Here is a 6,633-nt window from a genome sequence, read left to right as displayed (position 1 = left end):
TTCTTCAAGGGAAAGGCATCTTCTTCCTCCCTACCAAACTTATTCCGCTGAAAAGAATCGCCTGAAGAACTGCTTTGCTAAATATGTAAATGTTAAGCCTTTTAACAAGCTTCATTAGCACCGACATATCCGAAGATTTCCATACGATGGATAAATTCCGAGAAATAATTGGAGAACGTACACAAGGAAGGTGCACAAATGTGGGTCACAATGTGTGTATGGGGTGAGGGAAGGAAGACTGATCGAAACTGGTCACACCTGCTGGTGTGACCAGTTTCGATCAGCCATTATTTTCTACCCGTCTATAAACAAGTAGAATATAATGTCGCGGCTAAAGAATAAAAACTCTCCGAAGACACCTCAGTACACACGTGTGTGTACTGAGGTGTCTTCGGAGAGTTTTTATTCACACACACACAGTCAGTTATTTCGTAAGAAGAAAAACAAATCAGGAAACTGCGCGTAACTTAACGACCTTGTGTAAGTGATTTTTTTGTGCTCTGCTTGGAGTTATTCTGCGTTTTGTGTAATTGCCTACCATTAGGACTAATGACAATACTCACATACAAACAAACGCATATGTGGTTATAAAAATTACGTAATTGGACTTATTTCATCTTTTGAATTATGTGCACTCGAGCTTGGAAAAGTACACAGCGGGCAAAACAAGGCCTACTTGTTGACTTCAGACAGCTTCACGCATGAATTTGCGCAATCAATAACTGCATGAAAAGAAACAACCCCCTTTGAAAAGGAAATCTTGTTTGGATTTTTTTCTCAAGGTAATCTTTACTAACTTTTTTTTTTTTTTACTTATTTTTAAACACAATTCTGCTTTCGAGATTCCGTTAACACCAAAAAATAAACGTTTTTTGTTTGAATGATTGCACTCGATTCCTCATGCGGTTGACAGCGGAACGGTCAGTATGGATGTTGCTGGAAATAATTTTTTTTAGAGGGAGGTAAAGTCTAGGTCCATTATGGTAATTAGGAAGACCCAGAATATATCAGATGAAGCTCTTGCGAACTCAAAAAACTCTTCATTATGAAGCGAACGCCATGAACATAAAAGAAATCCAGTCGTTTACAATTATTCTTTGACTAAGGTACCATTTATTACGAGAACCTTGCATCAGAGATTTTGAAATTTATTTTTCATCGTGTTACGTTTCATAAGACTATAAAAACGTCAATAAAATTGGATTTCTGGAAGAGGACTCCCAGAAACTTCATGAGTTTAACGTCATGAGCATATTCAACTTATACATTGCCAGTTTACGAGCATATTGCAAACTGTGTAAGATATCTGTTTTTGCTTTGATAGATTTTCGAAGTCAGTTGTGAAGGCCGAATTTCTCAGTTACTCCAGGGTCCCCGGTTGTTGTCGAGATTTAGGCCCAACAGCAACTTGGCCATATTGCTCTGTGTATAGTGTCTGTAAATTGTGTGTTCCGTTGTTGGTTTGCCTGAGACCGACTAATTTATCCACGAGGTGAAAAAGACCCATAAAAATTCCTCGCATCATTAACGGATTCGAACTCGGGTCTTTTCCACCTGATGTGGGAAGAATGAGAATTATACAAACTGTGCTATCTACGAGGCCAGGAGCAATGCAATTACTGTCGATCCAGGGCTCACTTGACCTTATTTTTTGGGCTCGTAAAAATATACATTCCAGGACTCCAGAACACCTAAATCACATTGCCAGTTGTACGCTCTTCTACCAAAAGTCATAGGATACCCCACTCTGATTGATATAAATTTTGAGTGACTACGAAATATACAAGTATTTTGGCCTATAAAAGCGATCTGCGGTAAGCCTGGAATTCATTTCGATGTGTTCTCATCGTCTTGGGGTACAAGACGATGAGCACACAGAGCTAACTGAGTTAGTGGGGGATGATAATTCGATACCCGCTCTTGCTCGGGCATTAGTCATTCCCTAAGTCGACAATTGGTAGCGTGCTGAAGAAATGGAAGTCCAGAAATGACGTTTTGGTGATTCTCGAGGAGAGAAACGGGACACAAGGACAATTCCTTACCATTACCCATTTTTCGAAAGAATTAAATTTTTGTTAGCAGTACTTAATACAGTTTATTATCATATTTTATCTTTAATAACTAAATACGAAAATCCAACAATACATGACTAATAATATTTTTATTAAATGATTATAATAATATTGTTAACTACTGAAGAAGAAACATAAAACGTTATAAGAAAGCAATATTACCAAAAATGGATACTTACAAAAGTCAACGTGAAACTTGAGTTTCACGTTGACTTTTTAATAGCTAATTTTAAACCGGGGATTCATAACGCTTAGGGCTACCTACATGGGCCTGGGCCACACGGGCCCCTCTGGCTGGACACCCCCTGCTGTAAGAGTTTCTTTCGACACGATGCATATCACGAATTTTTCCGGAAGGTCAGCAGCCGACAAGTCTTTGATAACAAAAACAGGTGCACACCTTCGATAGGCTTAGTACAAGGCACCGAATCTAACTGTGTAGCAATGGAAATCGGTCTTGTGGAGCGATGAGTCACGCCACATGCTTTTTCAGAATGAATGACCTATTTGGAAATGGAGGATGCTTGGAGAACGCTTACTAGCTGAGTGTATGTGTTTTCCAAATTGCGATGTTAGGAAGTGAAGTTGTGGTGGGAGTGTACCTCGAGGTATGGACTAGGTCCACTGGTTGCAATGCACAAACCATAAATGGTGCATTCTACATTGGTGCTCTGAAGAATTCCGTATCCTCTACATTGTGAAAATTTATAGAAGCGGCTCTGACACTCTCAAACATGTCAATGCTTTATGTCACAAAGCAAGGATTATGAACACACAGTTCGGATAGAATAACATCGGAACAATGCAATGGCCAGCGGAGATTGCGCTTTCGTCACACTGGAACCCCATTGGAAAGAACTAGAACACAGAATTACGCCAACGCCAAGACAGCCCTCTCTGTTAGGGGAGCTTACGCTTTTTATGGGAGGAGCGAAGCATAATAATACCACGTTTCTACCGAAGGTCAGTAGAAAGTCCTCAACAATGAATTGAGGCAGTCATCACCAAAGTTGGGCCAACACCTATTAATAACTTCGAATCATGGAACACTTGAAACTCTATACACTATCGTACGGAAGGGCATGATTTGTTCATAACTACAAATATCCTATAACTTTTATTTCTGTTAGGTGTGTGTTGAGCATTAAAGCAAACTAAGGCGTCAGTAATTGCAGTATGTATTCTTCGGTTGGTTTGCTGTTTGCGGGATAGAAAGCCCATACAAATTCCTCGCGTCATTGACGAGATTTGAACTCAGCCCTTTTTCCCCAGCGTAGAACGATCTTTGGTAGGATAGCGCATAAAGAGTAGCCCGAACTAGGCTAATCCAATATATGGCAGTAGGCAAGAATCCGGTGTAGTTACAACTTAAGTTATATTATAAGTACATATAAAACTAAAAACTATATACAGTAATATAAATAAAATATTTAAATTAATTAAATTGTTTTAATTTATGAATTAAAACCGTATCCTAGTTAAATAAAATAATGCGTTATATTTATTAATTCTGGCCAAAAATCACAAAATGAAGCAAGTAAAACCTAGATTGGCGATCAACTTTGAACTGTATTCTGATGGTGGACGCTAAGTCCATTTTAATACTTATTTGAAAGTGTTTTTACTTATCTGTTTATATTCTTATATAATCCAGCGCATTGTCATTTATTTATATATTACCTAATACATACGCCATAGTACCTAAGTTCTAATAAAAAAGAAGCCCATGATATAATCAGTCCAACTGGCGCGCACTCAAAAAAAATCTTGTCTTCAGCAAAAAAAAGGTTAGACATCCTCTGGTGTAAACACTTTAGTTTGTTGACTTATCTCAAAGGAGGGATATGATTGATTTACGCGTTTTTAAATAAAGCATAGGCTGCGAGCAAAAGTCAATGCGCCCAGTCTGCTGCTGGCCAGATTGAATTTCACATAACTCACGCGCAAGATGTCTTTCCTTATCTCGAACGTATGAAATACTGATTCAGATTGGTCGTTTCCTAGTAAAACTCTTAATACACTTCTCTAAACTTGCCGGAATAAGCTTAAAATTATTATCTGAAGTAGATACCATGTTATGACCATTATGTGGTCAAAGTTACAAAATCAGCATGGCGTCTCATTCAAAAGACTTACTAAAGGATGAAAGTTAAATTAGATTACATTACATTGATCGAAAAAAAAATGTTTATTAATAAAAACATTAATTATTTATAATTCCATATGATTTTATTATCGCATAAAATAGTATTCTCTACAATGATTTGCCGATTTTCAAAATTGATCATTCAGAGGCCTGTTCCCATGAATTTTATACATGAATAATACTTTTTTATAAATATCATCCGGTATTTTGAATGTACATTTCCTAATAATGATTTTTGTATGATATATTTTTTTAATTTTTATTTTTATTAATTATTTCTTTATTTACTGAATTGTACACTGCCATTACATTTTTGTCATCTTAGGCGGCCATGCACAGTCGTGTGGAAAGTGAAGTATACGACTAGTTATTAATGTCCTGTATTTTATAATTAATAACCATAAAAGATGGTAAGTTAAGTCCTATGCCGAGCCAAATCTCATGATCCCAAGATAAATATAAATACATTTTCTGTTTATACGCCGGGATGACCACGGTCAGAGGAGTTCACAAAGTCGAATGAATACAAGAAACAGCACCGTATTTAGCAGTCGTGGGCCCATCGCTCAAACAGATGCATTTATGTACCATTGAGCTGACCACTCGGCTACAGCGGCCATAGATGTAGATTGACGGGAGGATAGGAAAAGGCCGATAGGGATGCAATCTCGTTATCTGTCTGATAAACGAAATTGCAACACTTCTGGTGGCCTGTCTTGTAAGTTAGCAGCACCAACCCAGTAACTATGATAGATGATCAAAAAGAGTCAATTACCGAATTGAAGAACATCAGTGGTTTACTAGAAACATGCAGTTCTTAAACTTTCAGTAGACTTATTCAAGACAATATTTTCCATATCATGAATAATCAGACATAGTGTCTAGGCCATTGGACATGTATCCCCCTGGACTTCCCCCCCCCACCTTTGGGACTGGATTTGTCACCGACGAATGTGCAAGACCACGAGGAAAGAATGGAATGCACTCATCATGTGGTACCACTGTTGCCACGCTACTTTACGTCCATACCGTCATAGAATCCAAGCCAATCCTGTGGAAAGTTTATGTTATTTTGAGCTTAACCCAGTCTATCAGTTAAGCACGAAGTTCTATATGCCTCGCTCTAACAGCGTTAGCCTCTAGACGCACTATTAGAGTTAATGGTTTGCCACAGTTTCTTTTCCATGTTTCAGCCTTTAGATCTAGTGAGTCCTGGATTTCGGTTTGCTCGTGTGACGACTCTGTTTCAGGTGTGATCATTGTTGGTTTCCATTAAATCTTTTCTTTATGTGTAGCTTTACAATTATTTATTTATTATTATTATTATTTTGTATTTCTATCAAAGTTATGGAGAGGGATGCTAACTTATAAGATGCATCCTTGGTGGCGTATTAAAAAAAAAAAAAAAAAAAAGCCGAAATCTTATTCAAAACAGCTCAGAGGCATTTTCCTGTATAAACTGTCATTTTTACTACTCTAGCATCACGAGTTTCAGATATTTCTCCCTGGTTAGAAACTACGTTTATGTATTTATTCTAATGCCGAGTTTCGCTTATAATACGGTATTATTTTCCTATCTGTCATACAAGTTTACAGCAAAGTATTACTGCAGGTGTTATGATATTACTCCCTTGGCGCAAAATTCAAAAACTTCACCCTGAATGGAAATTGTATTTGAATTTATTTGTTTTTTGAGGATGGTGTCATCCGGTTCACTTTTTATATGCAAGTTGTATTAATCAGCTAATTTAATCCCATCCTTATGTCTGCAGTATATGCCATGCGAGGTTTGAAATATTCGTGAGGTGTTGAGCTCAGCTTCTGAGGGTAATACATTCAAGAACTTCTTGGGCATTCATCACTGATGATGCTGGACGTAAGCAGCGATTATTTCCCGCGTATTCTAATAGAAATCACGTGGTTCACATTTTTATCCCATCTCTGAAGTATTTCTAAATGCTTTGAGGCTCTTGCACTGTTCACGTGTTTATCTGCTCACATTTCTTTCATCGTTTTACCAGAGAAGTTTTGTACAAGACATACCAGGTGGGGCTGGTGTCAAAATTCCGATACACCAAGCGACACATCCCTTTACTACCCGCTTCCTTTGTACAAAGGAATTCCTGTACGCCCTTCGGGACCAGGCTTGGATAGGAGTTGACATTTGGTTCCTTAGCTGGGGAAGCCTTTCAAATGCGAACGCAATAAACAGTGGACATAAAGGGGCCCCGGCTGCCATCCATTCAATGACACTGAAAAGTATTCCATAAAACCAAGAGGTGACCGCGGGAGGGGAGGGATATCTGATCCTCTTCCTTGTGTAGAGGAGGTCACGTTCGATGCGGCCTTTATTATCATAAGGGCTGTATCGCTAGTTCCCTGCCGGACTTGGGGTGAAGAACGCGGAACTCGATG

This window comes from Mastigoproctus giganteus, chromosome 2 (assembly GCF_048544385.1).
Source record: "Mastigoproctus giganteus isolate SK-2022 chromosome 2, ASM4854438v1, whole genome shotgun sequence".
NCBI lineage: Eukaryota > Metazoa > Arthropoda > Arachnida > Uropygi > Thelyphonidae > Mastigoproctus > Mastigoproctus giganteus.
Note: the sequence above shows the minus strand (reverse complement) of the source record.